The sequence below is a fragment of the Oncorhynchus nerka genome, unplaced genomic scaffold (genome assembly GCF_034236695.1).
Source record: "Oncorhynchus nerka isolate Pitt River unplaced genomic scaffold, Oner_Uvic_2.0 unplaced_scaffold_1331, whole genome shotgun sequence".
Taxonomy (NCBI): domain Eukaryota; kingdom Metazoa; phylum Chordata; class Actinopteri; order Salmoniformes; family Salmonidae; genus Oncorhynchus; species Oncorhynchus nerka.
This window is the reverse complement of record NW_027040016.1, coordinates 96,783-117,389: the sequence shown is the minus strand read 5'-3', so window position 1 is coordinate 117,389 and position 20,607 is coordinate 96,783. Positions and strand designations below refer to the sequence as shown.

Sequence of the window (20,607 nt, the reverse complement as noted above, 5' to 3'; positions counted from 1 at the left end):
ACATTGACTCTGTACCGTAATACCCTGTATATAGCCTCCACATTGACTCTGTACCGTAATACCCTGTATATAGTCTCGCTGCTCTTTAATTACTTGTTACTTCTATTTCTTATTCTTATCTGTATTTTTTAAAGCCTGCATTGACTCTGGATCGGTATTTACCCTGTATATTAGCCTAAAGCATTTGACTCTGTAAGGCTTTGTATTCAGCCACTGTAAAGCCTCCATATTGATCTTACCAGTTCCCTAGTTGTTATCAGCCTGTAACAGAAAGCTGACTTGTACCAGTATCCCCCTGAAAATATAGCCTCTGGACATTGACTCTGTCACGGTACCCCTATGTAGCCTCACTAGTTTGATTTATTCAGTTCCCCTGTTTGCTAATTAGCCTTAACATTGACTCAACAGCAACAACATAGTATAAAGTACAACAGGACTCTGTCCCGGATGATCCCAACAACCTCCACAGAATAACAGACCTCCACATTCTCTGTTCACAGGAAAAAAAATGATGGTTTGTCTGGAAGATATAGTCTTGCTCTGGAACTGGAAGTGTAGGAAGCAGTTCCCCCTGTATATTGGCCTCCAGTGTCATTGACTCTGTTTCAGTTTGGAATTTAGCCTCCACATTGACATGCTGTTGGAACCAGTGTACAAGATACTGAGTATATATGCTGTTCCACATTGACTCTGTCCGGAAGTGAGCCCCCTGTTGGAATTGGAAGCCTCATTGAACTGTAACCCCCACAAATAGTTTCCACCACATTCATCTGTACCAGTACATGAAAGAATATATGCTGTCCACATTGAAGTGTCAGGAAGATACTGAGTTTAGCCTGCTGTTGGAATTGGAAGTTTACCCAGGAAGATAAGTTTACGATGCTGTGTGTCAGGAAGATACTGAATGCTGTTGTTCAGGGACTCTGGACATGAAGTGTCAGGAAGATACTGAGTTTCTGCTGTTGGAACCAGGGTACCCCCTGTGCTGTTGGAAGTGGAAAGATACTGAGTTGACGATCTGTTGGAAGTGGACATGAAGTGTCAGGAAGATCTGAGTTTACGATGCTGTTGAAGATATAGCCTGGACATTGAAGTGTCAGGAAGATACTGAGTTTACGATTGCTGTTGGAATTGGAAGTGTCAGGAAGATACTGAGTTTACGATGCTGTTGGAAGTGGAACATACTGACTTTACGTGGACATGCTGTTAAGCCTGGACATTGAAGTGTCAGGAAGATACTGAGTTTACGATGCTGTTGGAATTGGAAGTGTCAGGAAGATACTGAGTATGCTGTTGGAATGCTGTTGGAAGATTGACATGAAGTGTCAGGAAGATACTGAGTTTACATGCTGTTGGACATTGAAGTGTCAGGGAGTACCCCTGTACGATGCTGTTGGACATTGACTCTGTCACCACTACCCCCTGCATATAGCCTCCACATTGACTCTGTACCGTTTAATGCTGTTGAATTATAGCCTCATGCTGTTGGATTGACTCTGAGTTTACCCCTGTTGGAATAAGCCTCAGGAAGATTGAGTGTATGCTGTTGGAAGCCTGGAAGTGTCAGGAAGATACTGAGTTTACGATGCTGTTGGAATTGACTCTGACCAGTTCAGGAAGATACTGAGTCCACATGCTGTTGGAAGTTGGAAGTGTCAGGAAGATACTGACTCTTACAGGAAGATGCTGTTAGGAATTGACTCTGTACCAGGAAGATACTGAGTTTACGATGCTGTTCCATTGGAATTGACTCTGTCATTGGAACCCCCTGTATATAGCCTCCACATTGACTCTGTCAGGAAGATACTGAGTTTAGCCTGCTGTTGGACTCTGGACAGAAGTGTCAGGAAGATACTGAGTTTACGATGCTGTTATAGCCTCCACATTGACTCAGGAAGATACTGAGTTTACGATGCTGTTGGAAGTACCCTGCAGGAAGATATATAGCTGTTGGAATTGACTCTGTCAGGAAGATACTGAGTTTAGATGCTGTTGGACTCTGGAAGTGTCAGGAAGATACTGAGTCCACATGACTGTTGGAATAATGGACCCCTGTCAGGAAGATACTGAGTTTGACTGCTGTTGGAATACCCCTGGAATAGCCTCTGTTGGAATTGACTCTGTTTACGATGCTGTTGGAATTGGAAGTGTCAGGAAGATTGACTTTACGATGCTGTTGGAATATACTGAGTTTACGATGCTGGACATGAAGTGACTCAGGAAGATACTGAGTTTACGATGCTGTTAAGTGGACATGACTCTGTCAGGAAGACCCCTGAGTATTCCACATTGCTGTTGGAAGTGTGATACTGAGTTTACCCTGTATTGGAAGATCTGAGTTTGATGCTGTTGGACCCCCTGTATAGTGCCTCAGGAAGATCTGAGTTTACGATGCTGTTGGAATTGGAATTGACTCAGGAGATACTGAGTTCCCCCTGTATAGGAAGATACTCCACATTGACTGTCAGGAGATCTGTACCAGTTCAGGAAGATACTAGTTTGGAAGTTGACTCTGTAAGTTCAGGAAGATACTGAGTCCACATGACTCTGTACCAGGAAGATACTGGACGATGCATGGAAGTGTCAGGAAGATCCTGAGTTGACTCTGTTGGAATTGGAAGTGTCAGGAAGATACTGAGTTTACGATGCTGTTGGAATGGATAGCCTCAGGAAGATACTGAGTTTACGATGCTGTTGGAATAAGTGTCAGGAAGATCTGTTTACGTACCCCCTGTTGGAAGCCTCCACATTGACTCTGGAAGATACTGAGTTTATATGCTGTTGGAATTGACTCTGTCAGGAAGATACTGAGTATATAGCTGTTCCACATTGACTCAGGAAGATACTGAGTATAGCCTGCTGTTGGACTCTGGACCAGTATCCCCCTGTATATAGCCTCCACATTGACTACTGTTTACTTATGCTGTTTGTATATAGCCTCCAGGATTGACTCTGTATGCTGTTGGAATTGGAAGTACCCCCTGTATATAGCCTCCACATTGACTCTGTCAGGAAGATACTGAGTTCCACATTGACTCTGAATTGGTGAAGTGTCAGGAAGCCTACTGTTGGAATTGACTCTGTACGGTATGCTGTATATAGCCTGGTTTACATGCTGTTGACTCAGGAAGATACTGAGTTTACCCCCTGCTGTTAGCCTCAGGAAGATTGACTCTGTGGACATGAAGGTCAGGAAGATACTGAGTTTATGCCTCCACATTGACTGGAAGTGTCAGGAAGATACTGAGTATAGCCTGCTGTTGAATTGGAAGTGTCAGGAAGATACTGACTCTTACCAGTGCTGTTGAATTGGAAGCCTCAGGAAGATACTGACTCTTACCAGTATGCTGTATATAGCCTGGACATTGAAGTGAAGATACTGAGTTTAGCCTGCACATTGGACTCTGACCAGGAAGTATCATGCTGTTGGGAAGTATACTGAGCCTCCATGCTGTTGACTCTGTAAGTGTCAGGAAGATACTAGCCTCCACATTGACTGTTGGAATTGTGAACCCCCTGTATATAGCCTCCACATTGACTCTGATACTGAGTATCCCCTGTATTAGCCTCCACATTGACTCTGCTGGACCCCCTGTATATGAGCCTCCACATTGACTCTGTCAGGAAGATACTGAGTGTATATATGCTGTTGAATGGACATGACTCTGTCAGGAACCCCCTGTATATAGCTGTTCCACATTGACTCTGATACCAGTACCCCCTGTATATAGCCTCCACAGTTGACTCTGTACCAGTACCCCCTGTCAGGAAGATATAGTTTCCACATTGACTCTGGAAGTACCCTGAAGATATAGCCTCCACATTGACTCTATGTCAGGGACCCCCTGAGTTTAGCCTCCACATTGACTCTATGGTACCCCCTGTATATAGCCTCAGGAAGATTGACTCTATACGATGCTGTTACCCCTGTATATAGCCTATTGTTGGAATTGGAAGTGTCAGGAAGCTCTTTAATTTCTTGGAAGTTAGATTCTGATTTCTTATTCTTATCTGTATTTTTCAGGAAAACTGCATTGTTGGATCGGGACTCGTAAGTAAACATTTCAGTGTAAGGTTGTATTCAGCGCATGTTGGAAAAATCCAATTTGATTTAAAGTAAGGCTTGTGGGTAATATGCTTTGTATCCCCACTGGGATGCTGTTATAAAGGTGTCAGGAATATTTCATCACTAAACCTCATGTAGAATCACACTAGTTGGTGATTTATTCAGTGTTGTGAAAAGCTTCATTAACAGAAAGCTGGAGCAGTTTCCTCTGTTAGTATAATGTACAACAGGAGGGTTTTGCTGTTGAACCCAACAACACAAGAATAAAAGACCTTGTCTAAAATCTCTAGGGGGAAAAATACGATGCTGTTGTTTGTCTGGAATCTGGTTTGTCTGGAATCTGTGTGTACTAGCTAGTTGGTCTATTTGGCTTCTAGGCATCACTGAGTTTCTGTTTGCTAATTTCCCACACCACAACAACAAGTGGAATAAGTACAGGACAACTGAACAACGATGCGTGTTCCGGTGTGGTCCCGGATGATCGTCATAGCAACAACCCTCCACACAAATAGACAAGACACCAACATTCATCTGTTCACAGAAAGAAAAAAAAATGATGTGTCTATGAAGTGTCAGGAAGATACTGAGTTTACGATGCTGTTGGAATTGGACATGAAGTGTCAGGAAGATACTGAGTTTACAATGCTGTTGGAAGTGGACATGAAGTGTCAGGAAGATACTGAGTTTACGATGCTGTTGGAAGTGGACATGAAGTGTCAGGAAGATACTGAGTTTACGATGCTGTTGGAATTGGAAGTGTCAGGAAGATACTGAGTTTACGATGCTGTTGGAATTGGAAGTGTCAGGAAGATACTGAGTTTACGATGCTGTTGGAAGTGGACATGAAGTGTCAGGAAGATACTGAGTTTACGATGCTGTTGGAATTGGAAGTGTCAGGAAGATACTGAGTTTACGATGCTGTTGGAATTGGAAGTGTCAGGGAGATACTGAGTTTACGATGCTGTTGGAATTGGAAGTGTCAGGGAGATACTGAGTTTACGATGCTGTTGGAAGTGGACATGAAGTGTCAGGAAGATACTGAGTTTACGATGCTGTTGGAATTGGAAGTGTCAGGAAGATACTGAGTTTACGATGCTGTTGGAAGTGGAAGTGTCAGGAAGATACTGAGTTTACGATGCTGTTGGAATTGGAAGTGTCAGGAAGATACTGAGTTTACGATGCTGTTGGAATTGGAAGTGTCAGGGAGATACTGAGTTTACGATGCTGTTGGAAGTGGACATGAAGTGTCAGGAAGATACTGAGTTTACGATGCTGTTGGAATTGGACATGAAGTGTCAGGAAGATACTGAGTTTACGATGCTGTTGGAAGTGGAAGTGTCAGGAAGATACTGAGTTTACGATGCTGTTGGAAGTGGAAGTGTCAGGAAGATACTGAGTTTACGATGCTGTTGGAAGTGGACATGAAGTGTCAGGAAGATACTGAGTTTACGATGCTGTTGGAAGTGGAAGTGTCAGGAAGATACTGAGTTTACGATGCTGTTGGAATTGGAAGTGTCAGGAAGATACTGAGTTTACGATGCTGTTGGAATTGGAAGTGTCAGGAAGATACTGAGTTTACGATGCTGTTGGAATTGGAAGTGTCAGGAAGATACTGAGTTTACGATGCTGTTGGAATTGGAAGTGTCAGGAAGATACTGAGTTTACGATGCTGTTGGAAGTGGACATGAAGTGTCAGGAAGATACTGAGTTTACGATGCTGTTGGAATTGGAAGTGTCAGGAAGATACTGAGTTTACGATGCTGTTGGAATTGGAAGTGTCAGGAAGATACTGAGTTTACGATGCTGTTGGAATTGGAAGTGTCAGGAAGATACTGAGTTTACGATGCTGTTGGAATTGGAAGTGTCAGGAAGATACTGAGTTTACGATGCTGTTGGAAGTGGACATGAAGTGTCAGGAAGATACTGAGTTTACGATGCTGTTGGAATTGGAAGTGTCAGGAAGATACTGAGTTTACGATGCTGTTGGAATTGGACATGAAGTGTCAGGAAGATACTGAGTTTACGATGCTGTTGGAATTGGAAGTGGACATGAAGTGTCAGGAAGATACTGAGTTTACGATGCTGTTGGAAGTGGAAGTGTCAGGAAGATACTGAGTTTACGATGCTGTTGGAATTGGAAGTGTCAGGAAGATACTGAGTTTACGATGCTGTTGGAATTGGAAGTGTCAGGAAGATACTGAGTTTACGATGCTGTTGGAATTGGAAGTGTCAGGAAGATACTGAGTTTACGATGCTGTTGGAAGTGGACATGAAGTGTCAGGAAGATACTGAGTTTACGATGCTGTTGGAATTGGAAGTGTCAGGAAGATACTGAGTTTACGATGCTGTTGGAATTGGAAGTGTCAGGAAGATACTGAGTTTACGATGCTGTTGGAATTGGAAGTGTCAGGAAGATACTGAGTTTACGATGCTGTTGGAAGTGGACATGAAGTGTCAGGAAGATACTGAGTTTACGATGCTGTTGGAATTGGACATGAAGTGTCAGGAAGATACTGAGTTTACGATGCTGTTGGAAGTGGAAGTGTCAGGAAGATACTGAGTTTACGATGCTGTTGGAATTGGAAGTGTCAGGGAGATACTGAGTTTACGATGCTGTTGGAATTGGAAGTGTCAGGGAGATACTGAGTTTACGATGCTGTTGGAAGTGGACATGAAGTGTCAGGAAGATACTGAGTTTACGATGCTGTTGGAATTGGACATGAAGTGTCAGGAAGATACTGAGTTTACGATGCTGTTGGAAGTGGAAGTGTCAGGAAGATACTGAGTTTACGATGCTGTTGGAAGTGGAAGTGTCAGGAAGATACTGAGTTTACGATGCTGTTGGAATTGGACATGAAGTGTCAGGAAGATACTGAGTTTACGATGCTGTTGGAAGTGGAAGTGTCAGGAAGATACTGAGTTTACGATGCTGTTGGAATTGGAAGTGTCAGGAAGATACTGAGTTTACGATGCTGTTGGAATTGGAAGTGTCAGGAAGATACTGAGTTTACGATGCTGTTGGAATTGGAAGTGTCAGGAAGATACTGAGTTTACGATGCTGTTGGAATTGGAAGTGTCAGGAAGATACTGAGTTTACGATGCTGTTGGAATTGGAAGTGGACATGAAGTGTCAGGAAGATACTGAGTTTACGATGCTGTTGGAATTGGAAGTGTCAGGAAGATACTGAGTTTACGATGCTGTTGGAATTGGAAGTGTCAGGAAGATACTGAGTTTACGATGCTGTTGGAATTGGAAGTGTCAGGAAGATACTGAGTTTACGATGCTGTTGGAATTGGAAGTGTCAGGAAGATACTGAGTTTACGATGCTGTTGGAATTGGAAGTGGACATGAAGTGTCAGGAAGATACTGAGTTTACGATGCTGTTGGAATTGGAAGTGTCAGGAAGATACTGAGTTTACGATGCTGTTGGAATTGGACATGAAGTGTCAGGAAGATACTGAGTTTACGATGCTGTTGGAATTGGAAGTGGACATGAAGTGTCAGGAAGATACTGAGTTTACGATGCTGTTGGAAGTGGAAGTGTCAGGAAGATACTGAGTTTACGATGCTGTTGGAATTGGAAGTGTCAGGAAGATACTGAGTTTACGATGCTGTTGGAATTGGAAGTGTCAGGAAGATACTGAGTTTACGATGCTGTTGGAATTGGAAGTGTCAGGAAGATACTGAGTTTACGATGCTGTTGGAATTGGAAGTGTCAGGAAGATACTGAGTTTACGATGCTGTTGGAAGTGGACATGAAGTGTCAGGAAGATACTGAGTTTACGATGCTGTTGGAATTGGAAGTGTCAGGAAGATACTGAGTTTACGATGCTGTTGGAATTGGACATGAAGTGTCAGGAAGATACTGAGTTTACGATGCTGTTGGAAGTGGACATGAAGTGTCAGGAAGATACTGAGTTTACGATGCTGTTGGAATTGGACATGAAGTGTCAGGAAGATACTGAGTTTACGATGCTGTTGGAAGTGGACATGAAGTGTCAGGAAGATACTGAGTTTACGATGCTGTTGGAATTGGACATGAAGTGTCAGGAAGATACTGAGTTTACGATGCTGTTGGAAGTGGACATGAAGTGTCAGGAAGATACTGAGTTTACGATGCTGTTGGAATTGGACATGAAGTGTCAGGAAGATACTGAGTTTACGATGCTGTTGGAAGTGGAAGTGTCAGGAAGATACTGAGTTTACGATGCTGTTGGAATTGGACATGAAGTGTCAGGAACATACTGAGTTTACGATGCTGTTGGAATTGGAAGTGTCAGGAAGATACTGAGTTTACGATGCTGTTGGAATTGGAAGTGTCAGGAAGATACTGAGTTTACGATGCTGTTGGAATTGGAAGTGTCAGGAAGATACTGAGTTTACGATGCTGTTGGAATTGGAAGTGTCAGGAAGATACTGAGTTTACGATGCTGTTGGAATTGGAAGTGGACATGAAGTGTCAGGAAGATACTGAGTTTACGATGCTGTTGGAATTGGAAGTGTCAGGAAGATACTGAGTTTACGATGCTGTTGGAATTGGACATGAAGTGTCAGGAAGATACTGAGTTTACGATGCTGTTGGAAGTGGAAGTGTCAGGAAGATACTGAGTTTACGATGCTGTTGGAATTGGACATGAAGTGTCAGGAAGATACTGAGTTTACGATGCTGTTGGAAGTGGACATGAAGTGTCAGGAAGATACTGAGTTTACGATGCTGTTGGAATTGGACATGAAGCGTCAGGAAGATACTGAGTTTACGATGCTGTTGGAATTGGACATGAAGTGTCAGAAAGATACTGAGTTTACGATGCTGTTGGAAGTGGACATGAAGTGTCAGGAAGATACTGAGTTTACGATGCTGTTGGAATTGGACATGAAGTGTCAGGAAGATACTGAGTTTACGATGCTGTTGGAATTGGACATGAAGTGTCAGGAAGATACTGAGTTTACGATGCTGTTGGAAGTGGAAGTGTCAGGAAGATACTGAGTTTACGATGCTGTTGGAAGTGGACAGTGACAGTGTCAGGAAGATACTGAGTTTACGATGCTGTTGGAAGTGGACATGAAGTGTCAGGAAGATACTGAGTTTACGATGCTGTTTGAAGTGGAATTGGACATGAAGTGTCAGGAAGATACTGAGTTTACAATGCTGTTGGAAGTGGACATGAAGTGTCAGGAAGATACTGAGTTTACAATGCTGTTGGAAGTGGACATGAAGTGTCAGGGAGATACTGAGTTTACGATGCTGTTGGAAGTGGAAGTGTCAGGAAGATACTGAGTTTACGATGCTGTTGGAAGTGGAAGTGTCAGGAAGATACTGAGTTTACGATGCTGTTGGAATTGGACATGAAGTGTCAGGAAGATACTGAGTTTACGATGCTGTTGGAAGTGGAAGTGTCAGGAAGATACTGAGTTTACGATGCTGTTGGAATTGGAAGTGTCAGGAAGATACTGAGTTTACGATGCTGTTGGAATTGGAAGTGTCAGGAAGATACTGAGTTTACGATGCTGTTGGAAGTGGACATGAAGTGTCAGGAAGATACTGAGTTTACGATGCTGTTGGAATTGGAAGTGTCAGGAAGATACTGAGTTTACGATGCTGTTGGAATTGGAAGTGGACATGAAGTGTCAGGAAGATACTGAGTTTACGATGCTGTTGGAATTGGAAGTGTCAGGAAGATACTGAGTTTACGATGCTGTTGGAATTGGACATGAAGTGTCAGGAAGATACTGAGTTTACGATGCTGTTGGAAGTGGACATGAAGTGTCAGGAAGATACTGAGTTTACGATGCTGTTGGAATTGGACTGAGTTTACGATGCATGAAGTGTCAGGAAGATACTGAGTTTACGATGCTGTTGGAAGTGGACATGAAGTGTCAGGAAGATACTGAGTTTACGATGCTGTTGGAATTGGACATGAAGTGTCAGGAAGATACTGAGTTTACGATGCTGTTGGAATTGGACATGAAGTGTCAGGAAGATACTGAGTTTACGATGCTGTTGGAATTGGAAGTGTCAGGAAGATACTGAGTTTACGATGCTGTTGGAATTGGAAGTGTCAGGAAGATACTGAGTTTACGATGCTGTTGGAATTGGACATGAAGTGTCAGGAAGATACTGAGTTTACGATGCTGTTGGAATTGGAAGTGTCAGGAAGATACTGAGTTTACGATGCTGTTGGAATTGGAAGTGTCAGGAAGATACTGAGTTTACGATGCTGTTGGAATTGGAAGTGTCAGGAAGATACTGAGTTTACGATGCTGTTGGAATTGGAAGTGTCAGGAAGATACTGAGTTTACGATGCTGTTGGAATTGGACATGAAGTGTCAGGAAGATACTGAGTTTACGAATGCTGTTGGAATTGGGAAGTGTCAGGAAGATACTGAGTTTACGATGCTGTTGGAATTGGACATGAAGTGTCAGGAAGATACTGAGTTTACGATGCTGTTGGAAGTGGAAGTGTCAGGAAGATACTGAGTTTACGATGCTGTTGGAAGTGGACATGAAGTGTCAGGAAGATACTGAGTTTACGATGCTGTTGGAAGTGGACATGAATCGTCAGGAAGATACTGAGTTTACGATGCTGTTGGAATTGGACATGAAGTGTCAGGAAGATACTGAGTTTACGATGCTGTTGGAATTGGACATGAAGTGTCAGGAAGATACTGAGTTTACGATGCTGTTGGAAGTGGACATGAAGTGTCAGGAAGATACTGAGTTTACGATGCTGTTGGAATTGGACATGAAGTGTCAGGAAGATACTGAGTTTACGATGCTGTTGGAATTGGACATGAAGTGTCAGGAAGATACTGAGTTTACGATGCTGTTGGAAGTGGAAGTGTCAGGAAGATACTGAGTTTACGATGCTGTTGGAAGTGGACATGAAGTGTCAGGAAGATACTGAGTTTACGATGCTGTTGGAAGTGGACATGAAGTGTCAGGAAGATACTGAGTTTACGATGCTGTGAAGTGGAATTGGACATGAAGTGTCAGGAAGATACTGAGTTTACAATGCTGTTGGAAGTGGACATGAAGTGTCAGGAAGATACTGAGTTTACAATGCTGTTGGAAGTGGACATGAAGTGTCAGGGAGATACTGAGTTTACGATGCTGTTGGAAGTGGAAGTGTCAGGAAGATACTGAGTTTACGATGCTGTTGGAAGTGGAAGTGTCAGGAAGATACTGAGTTTACGATGCTGTTGGAATTGGACATGAAGTGTCAGGAAGATACTGAGTTTACGATGCTGTTGGAAGTGGAAGTGTCAGGAAGATACTGAGTTTACGATGCTGTTGGAATTGGAAGTGTCAGGAAGATACTGAGTTTACGATGCTGTTGGAATTGGAAGTGTCAGGAAGATACTGAGTTTACGATGCTGTTGGAATTGGAAGTGGACATGAAGTGTCAGGAAGATACTGAGTTTACGATGCTGTTGGAATTGGAAGTGTCAGGAAGATACTGAGTTTACGATGCTGTTGGAATTGGAAGTGTCAGGAAGATACTGAGTTTACGATGCTGTTGGAATTGGAAGTGTCAGGAAGATACTGAGTTTACGATGCTGTTGGAATTGGAAGTGTCAGGAAGATACTGAGTTTACGATGCTGTTGGAATTGGAAGTGTCAGGAAGATACTGAGTTTACGATGCTGTTGGAATTGGAAGTGGACATGAAGTGTCAGGAAGATACTGAGTTTACGATGCTGTTGGAATTGGAAGTGTCAGGAAGATACTGAGTTTACGATGCTGTTGGAATTGGACATGAAGTGTCAGGAAGATACTGAGTTTACGATGCTGTTGGAATTGGAAGTGGACATGAAGTGTCAGGAAGATACTGAGTTTACGATGCTGTTGGAAGTGGAAGTGTCAGGAAGATACTGAGTTTACGATGCTGTTGGAATTGGAAGTGTCAGGAAGATACTGAGTTTACGATGCTGTTGGAATTGGAAGTGTCAGGAAGATACTGAGTTTACGATGCTGTTGGAATTGGAAGTGTCAGGAAGATACTGAGTTTACGATGCTGTTGGAATTGGAAGTGTCAGGAAGATACTGAGTTTACGATGCTGTTGGAATTGGAAGTGGACATGAAGTGTCAGGAAGATACTGAGTTTACGATGCTGTTGGAATTGGAAGTGTCAGGAAGATACTGAGTTTACGATGCTGTTGGAATTGGACATGAAGTGTCAGGAAGATACTGAGTTTACGATGCTGTTGGAAGTGGACATGAAGTGTCAGGAAGATACTGAGTTTACGATGCTGTTGGAATTGGACATGAAGTGTCAGGAAGATACTGAGTTTACGATGCTGTTGGAAGTGGACATGAAGTGTCAGGAAGATACTGAGTTTACGATGCTGTTGGAATTGGACATGAAGTGTCAGGAAGATACTGAGTTTACGATGCTGTTGGAATTGGACATGAAGTGTCAGGAAGATACTGAGTTTACGATGCTGTTGGAATTGGACATGAAGTGTCAGGAAGATACTGAGTTTACGATGCTGTTGGAAGTGGAAGTGTCAGGAAGATACTGAGTTTACGATGCTGTTGGAATTGGACATGAAGTGTCAGGAAGATACTGAGTTTACGATGCTGTTGGAATTGGAAGTGTCAGGAAGATACTGAGTTTACGATGCTGTTGGAATTGGAAGTGTCAGGAAGATACTGAGTTTACGATGCTGTTGGAAGTGGAAGTGTCAGGAAGATACTGAGTTTACGATGCTGTTGGAAGTGGAAGTGTCAGGAAGATACTGAGTTTACGATGCTGTTGGAATTGGACATGAAGTGTCAGGAAGATACTGAGTTTACGATGCTGTTGGAATTGGACATGAAGCGTCAGGAAGATACTGAGTTTACGATGCTGTTGGAATTGGACATGAAGTGTCAGGAAGATACTGAGTTTACGATGCTGTTGGAATTGGACATGAAGTGTCAGGAAGATACTGAGTTTACGATGCTGTTGGAAGTGGAAGTGTCAGGAAGATACTGAGTTTACGATGCTGTTGGAATTGGACATGAAGTGTCAGGAAGATACTGAGTTTACAATGCTGTTGGAATTGGACATGAAGTGTCAGGAAGATACTGAGTTTACGATGCTGTTGGAAGTGGAAGTGTCAGGAAGATACTGAGTTTACGATGCTGTTGGAAGTGGACATGAAGTGTCAGGGAGATACTGAGTTTACGATGCTGTTGGAAGTGGACATGAAGTGTCAGGAAGATACTGAGTTTACGATGCTGTTGGAAGTGGACATGAAGTGTCAGGAAGATACTGAGTTTACGATGCTGTTTGAAGTGGAATTGGACATGAAGTGTCAGGAAGATACTGAGTTTACAATGCTGTTGGAAGTGGACATGAAGTGTCAGGAAGATACTGAGTTTACAATGCTGTTGGAAGTGGACATGAAGTGTCAGGGAGATACTGAGTTTACGATGCTGTTGGAAGTGGAAGTGTCAGGAAGATACTGAGTTTACAATGCTGTTGGAAGTGGACATGAAGTGTCAGGAAGATACTGAGTTTACGATGCTGTTGGAAGTGGACATGAAGTGTCAGGAAGATACTGAGTTTACGATGCTGTTGGAAGTGGACATGACAACACCTTTCTGTTGTCACATCCTCTCACGGTTTAACCCCGTCTGCTCACGTGCCACTGCTGTTTCTACTTCACACGACCAGCAACATTTCCCCCATGTCTGTCCTCGTTGTTTCTGTCTGGCCTGATATAGTGGTGTTTGATTATCACACAGCTGCTACTGCCAATCGTTTCACTCAGTCTTTAAGGGAGAGAGAGAGGAGGGAGGGAGGGAGGGAGCATTGGTCAAACAAAGGCTGCAAAGAGATGTCTTGAGCTCTGGTCGAAGTGGACGGAGAGTGACCAGAATGTCAAAACTATCGTCGCCCAGCGGCTCGGGCCACAGAAACCACCAACACAACCAACCACTTCCCTCTTTTACCCCTCTCACTACCCTGGACTCCTTCCACAGAAACCACCAACATAACGGATCAGAAACCTCCTCACTACAGATCAGAAACCTCCTCACTACAGATCAGAAACCTCCTCACTACAGATCAGAAACCTCCTCACTACAGATCAGAAACCTCCTCACTGCAGACCAGAAACCTCCTCACTGCAGATCAGAAACCTCCTCACTACAGATCAGAAACCTCCTCACTACAGATCAGAAACCTCCTCACTGCAGACCAGAAACCTCCTCACTGCAGATCAGAAACCTCCTCACTACGGATCAGAAACCTCCTCACTGCGGATCAGAAACCTCCTCACTGCGGATCAGAAACCTCCTCACTGCGGATCAGAAACCTCCTCACTGCGGATCAGAAACCTCCTCACTGCGGATCAGAAACCTCCTCACTGCGGATCAGAAACCTCCTCACTGCAGATCAGAAACCTCCTCACTGCAGATCAGAAACCTCCTCACTACGGATCAGAAACCTCCTCACTGCAGATCAGAAACCACCAACACAACGGATCAGAAATCATGGAAATTATTTTCTCGTTCTGACTGTCTTATTGTAACAGTTTTGGAGCGTAATTGCCTGTTGTAACATGATTATAACAGTTATGTTTTGATGTGTAGACTAAACTACATTTCCCAACAGCCCCTCTGTTTTCTCTGTCCGTCCCAGATTCTAAAGAGACCCGAGTATTTTGTGAAGTTTGGGAAGGTCCATAAAGTAGTCATCAACAATAGCACCTCATACGCCGGCTCACAGGTATGAGGGGGGCGGGAACGTCCTGTGGGAGAGGATGATTGACAGTAATGTTGTAGTTTAAATTGATGGCATTTGGTTGGTTGATGGAGTCCATTAGAAATGTATTACTAACACAATATACAGCCATAACACCAGTACAATGAAAATACATAAAGTACATTGATTGATTGATTAACACATTGATTGATCCATTGATTGTCTTGGTCTTGTCCCCCAAGGGTCCCAGTGCCAGTGCCTATGTCACTTACATCCGCTCAGAAGACGCCCTCAGAGCAATACAGTGTGTCAACAACCTAGTAGTAGACGGCAGAACACTGAAGGTAAGTTTGGGAAAATATACCACGGTATGTACATCTAGTCAATAAGCATCTCTAGTCTGGGCACAGGACAAAACAATAAGCATCTCTAGTCTGGGCACAGGACAACACAATAAGCACCTCTAGTCTGGCATCTCTAGTCTGGGCACAGGACAAAACAATAAGCATCTCTAGTCTGGGCACAGGACAAAACAATAAGCATCTCTAGTCTGGACACAGGACAAAACAATAAGCATCTCTAGTCTGGGCACAGGACAACACAATAAGCATCTCTAGTCTGGGCAGAGGACAAAACAAAAAGCATCTCTAGTCTGGGCACAGGACAACACAATAAGCATCTCTAGTCTGGCATCTCTAGTCTGGGCACAGGACAACACAATAAGCATCTCTAGTCTGGCATCTCTAGTCTGGGCACAGGACAAAACAATAAGCATCTCTAGTCTGGGCACAGGACCAAACAATAAGCATCTCTAGTCTGGGCACAGGACAAAACAATAAGCATCTCTAGTCTGGGCACAGGACAAAACAATAAGCATCTCTAGTCTGGGCACAGGACAAAACAATAAGCATCTCTAGTCTGGGCACAGGACAAAACAATAAGCATCTCTAGTCTGGGCACAGGACAAAACAATAAGCATCTCTAGTCTGGGCACAGGACAAAACAATAAGCATCTCTAGTCTGGGCACAGGACAAAACAATAAGCATCTCTAGTCTGGGCACAGGACAAAACAATAAGCATCTCTAGTCTGGGCACAGGACAAAACAATAAGCATCTCTAGTCTGGGCACAGGACAAAACAATAAGCATCTCTAGTCTGGGCACAGGACAAAACAATAAGCATCTCTAGTCTGGGCACAGGACAAAACAATAAGCATCTCTAGTCTGGGCACAGGACAAAACAATAAGCATCTCTAGTCTGGGCACAGGACAAAACAATAAGCATCTCTAGTCTGGGCACAGGACAAAACAATAAGCATCTCTAGTCTGGGCACAGGACAAAACAATAAGCATCTCTAGTCTGGGCACAGGACAACACAATAAGCATCTCTAGTCTGGGCACAGGACAAAACAATAAGCATCTCTAGTCTGGGCACAGGACAAAACGATAAGCATCTCTAGTCTGGGCACAGGACAAAACAATAAGCATCTCTAGTCTGGGCACAGGACAAAACGATAAGCATCTCTAGTCTGGGCACAGGACAAAACAATAAGCATCTCTAGTCTGGGCACAGGACAAAACAATAAGCATCTCTAGTCTGGACACAGGACAAAACAATAAGCATCTCTAGTCTGGCATCTCTAGTCTGGGCACAGGACAACACAATAAGCATCTCTAGTCTGGCATCTCTAGTCTGGGCACAGGACAAAACAATAAGCATCTCTAGTCTGGGCACAGGACAAAACAATAAGCATCTCTAGTCTGGGCACAGGACAAAACAATAAGCATCTCTAGTCTGGGCACAGGACAAAACAATAAGCATCTCTAGTCTGGGCACGGGACAAAACAATAAGCATCTCTAGTCTGGGCACGGGACAAAACAATAAGCATCTCTAGTCTGGGCACGGGACAAAACAATAAGCATCTCTAGTCTGGGCACGGGACAAAACAATAAGCATCTCTAGTCTGGGCACGGGACAAAACAATAAGCATCTCTAGTCTGGGCACGGGACAAAACAATAAGCATCTCTAGTCTGGGCACGGGACAAAACAATAAGCATCTCTAGTCTGGGCACGGGACAAAACAATAAGCATCTCTAGTCTGGGCACGGGACAAAACAATAAGCATCTCTAGTCTGGGCACGGGACAAAACAATAAGCATCTCTAGTTTGGGCACGGGACAAAACAATAAGCATCTCTAGTTTGGGCACAGGACAAAACAATAAGCATCTCTAGTCTGGGCACAGGACAAAACAATAAGCATCTCTAGTCTGGGCACAGGACAAAACAATAAGCATCTCTAGTCTGGGCACAGGACAAAACGATACGCATCTCTGTATTAGATTAACGTTTGAAATGTCCGCTTCTCTGATGTGAATTTCTACACCTTTCACACAGGATTTATTGTATGTTGGCTGAAAAACAATTGTGTGATTTTTAAAATCTTTTCAAACAGCCCCATTTTTATTTTTATTTTACCTCTTTCTTGTCGGCATTCCCCTTTTTAATATAGCCACTGCTTAGCCGGCAAGGAGAAAGAGACGTTCAACTTTGACCCTGTTGTTGGTATCGTTGTCATGGTGAATAAAAAGTGTTGTCAGATATGTTCTGGTAATTATGTGAGCTGGCTAGCCAGCTGGATAGCTAGCTAACAAGATAAAAAAAACATTGTCTATAAAAGTTGATTTTAGTTAACATATCCTGAATACATTTTTAAAACCGATTTCTATTTGGGTGCGAAAAAAAGATTGTGTAGCATTGTTGGTTGGGCCAGACTGGCGAGACGTCGCGCCCAAACTGGTTGGGCCAGACTGGCGAGACGTCGCACCCAGACGGGTTGGGCCAGACTGGCGAGACGTCGCACCCAGACGGGTTGGGCCAGACTGGCGAGACGTCTCGCCCAGACGGGTTGGGCCAGGCTGTCCCGAGACCTCGCGCCCAGACGGGTTGGGCCAGACTGTCCCGAGACGTCGCGCCCAGACGGGTTGGGCCAGACTGTTTATACTTTTTCATAATGACAAGTTTGATGTCAGACAACAACAATAGAGTGTCCGTGATTGAATGCTGCCAAAGCAGGAGAGGTTTATCCTGAGGCGTTAGCGACTTTTCATCTCGGTTTGACTTGAACTTTCTTGACTAAATGAAGGCGTTTCCCTTTTCTACTCGTTCAATCAAGGTCCCTGTCTTGGGGAATTATTGCCAAGCGTGTTGTACATGTGGATATCTCGTGCATAGTTTGACCTAACGAACTGTCGTTGTGTTCTACTGGCTTCTGTAGGGACGACTAAGTACTGCAGCTAACGAGCTGTCGTTGTGTTCTACAGGCTTCTTTAGGGACGACGAAGTACTGCAGCTAACGAGCTGTCGTTGTGTTCTACAGGCTTCTTTAGGGACGACGAAGTACTGCAGCTAACGAACTGTCGTTGTGTTCTACAGGCTTCTTTAGGGACGACGAAGTACTGCAGCTAACGAACTGTCGTTGTTCTACAGGCTTCTATAGAGACGACGAAATACTGCAGCTAACGAGCTGTCGTTGTGTTCTACAGGCTTCTTTAGGGACGACGAAATACTGCAGCTAACGAGCTGTCGTTGTTCTACGGGCTTCTTTAGGGATGACGAAATACTGCAGCTAACGAACTGTCGTTGTTCTACAGGCTTCTTTAGGGACGACGAAATACTGCAGCTAACGAACTGTCGTTGTTCTACGGGCTTCTTTAGGGACGACTAAATACTGCAGCTAACGAGCTGTCGTTGTTCTACGGGCTTCTTTAGGGACGACTAAGTACTGCAGCTAACGAACTGTCGTTGTGTTCTACTGGCTTCTGTAGGGACGACGAAATACTGCAGCTAACGAACTGTCGTTGTTCTACGGGCTTCTTTAGGGACGACTAAATACTGCAGCTAACGAGCTGTCGTTGTTCTACAGGCTTCTTACTGCAGGAGCTGTCGTTGTTCTACAGGCTTCTTTAGGGACGAGAAATACTGCAGCTAACGAGCTGTCGTTGTTCTACGGGCTTCTTTAGGGACGACGAAATACTGCAGCTAACGAACTGTCGTTGTTCTACAGGCTTCTTTAGGGACGACGAAATACTGCAGCTAAAGCTGTCGTTGTTCTACGGGCTTCTTTAGGGACGACTAAGTACTGCAGCGAACTGTCGTTGTGTTCTACTGGCTTCTGTAGGGAGACCTCCTCTCAAATACTGCAGCTAACGAACTGTCGTTGTTCTACGGGCTTCTATAGGGACGACTAAGTACTGCAGCTAACGAGCTGTCGTTGTGTTCTACAGGCTTCTTTAGGGACGACGAAATACTGCAGCTACTTTCTGAAGAGCATGGGGTGTCCCAAACCTGACTGCATGTATCTACACGAGCTGGGGGACGATGCGGCCAGCTTCACTAAAGAGGAGATGCAGGTAAGATGACCAATTTTAATACTTAGGAAAGGCTCTTTCTCAATTCACCCTGCTATCTCCTACCTCCTTCTCAAAACACATTGTGGAATGGTTTGAGGGACCTGGGACCTTCTACTCAAATAATGCTTGAGAAGGAGACGAATAGATGGGATGCGATGAACTAGGATAATTGAAATGGAGTCCCAAGATTGTAGTAGACTTCACAGCAGGTTTTTATCTTCCTAACGTGATCCTTTGTGTCGCTCTGTTGTCTGTCAGGCAGGGAAGCATCAAGAGTATGAACAGAGGCTGTTACAGGATCTGTACCAGAACCCCAGCTTTACCACCCAGACCACAGGGGGGGAGAGCTCTAAACCGACGACCAAGAGCTCTAAACCCAGCTGTTTGCAGAGGTAGGCTAAGAGCTCTAAGCTCTAAGAGCTCTAAACCTTTACAGAGGTAGGCTAAGAGCTCTAAACCTTTACAGAGGTAGGCTAAGAGCTCTAAACCTTTACAGAGGTAGGCTAAGAGCTCTAAACCTGCTCTTTTTGCAGCTAAGGTAGGCTAAGAGCTCTAAACCTTTGCAGGGGTAGGCTAAGAGCTCTAAACCTTTGCAGGGGTAGGCTAAGAGCTCTAAACCTTTGCAGGGGTAGGCTAAGAGCTCTAAACCTTTGCAGGGGTAGGCTAAGAGCTCTAAACCTTTGCAGGGGTAGGCTAAGAGCTCTAAACCTTTGCAGGGGTAGGCTAAGAGCTCTAAACCTTTGCAGGGGTAGGCTAAGAGCTCTAAACCTTTGCAGGGGTAGGCTAAGAGCTCTAAACCTTTGCAGGTAGGCTAAGAGCTCTAAACCTTTGCAGGGGTAGGCTAAGAGCTCTAAACCTTTGCAGGGGTAGGCTAAGAGCTCTAAACCTTGCAGGGGTAGGCTAAGAGCTCTAAACCTTTGCAGAGGGTAGGCTAAGAGCTCTAAACCTTTGCAGGGGTAGGCTAAAGAGCTCTAAACCTTTGCAGGGGTAGGCTTAAACCTTTGCAGGGGTAGGCTAAGAGCTCTAAAGCTAAGAGCTCTAAACCTTTACAGGGTAGGCTAAGAGCTCTAAACCTTTGCAGGGGTAGGCTAAGAGCTCTAAACCTTTGCAGGGGCCGGCTAAGAGCTCTAAACCCTGCTCTTTACAGGGGGGTAAGGCTAAGAGCTCTAAACCCTGCTGTTTACAGACGTAGGCTAAGAGCTCTAAAGCTAAGAGCTCTAAACCTTTACAGAGGTAGGCTAAGAGCTCTAAACCCTGCTCTTTACAGAGGTAGGCTAGGAGCTCTAAACTTTTACAGGGGTAGGCTAAGAGCTCTAAACCTTTACAGAGGTAGGCTAAGAGCTCTAAACCTTTACAGAGGTAGGCTAAGCTCTTTAGAGGTAAACACTATCCTGGGATCCATTTTGATACCTGACGCTTGACTGATGTCTTT

The 20,607-nt window shown here is 44.1% G+C and overlaps 1 pseudogene; it reads left to right on the top strand.

Annotated features, from left to right (window-relative positions):
* The window catches only part of LOC135568923 (CCR4-NOT transcription complex subunit 4-like), a 57,771-nt pseudogene that overhangs the window by 3,972 nt on the left and 33,192 nt on the right, over positions 1-20,607 (top strand).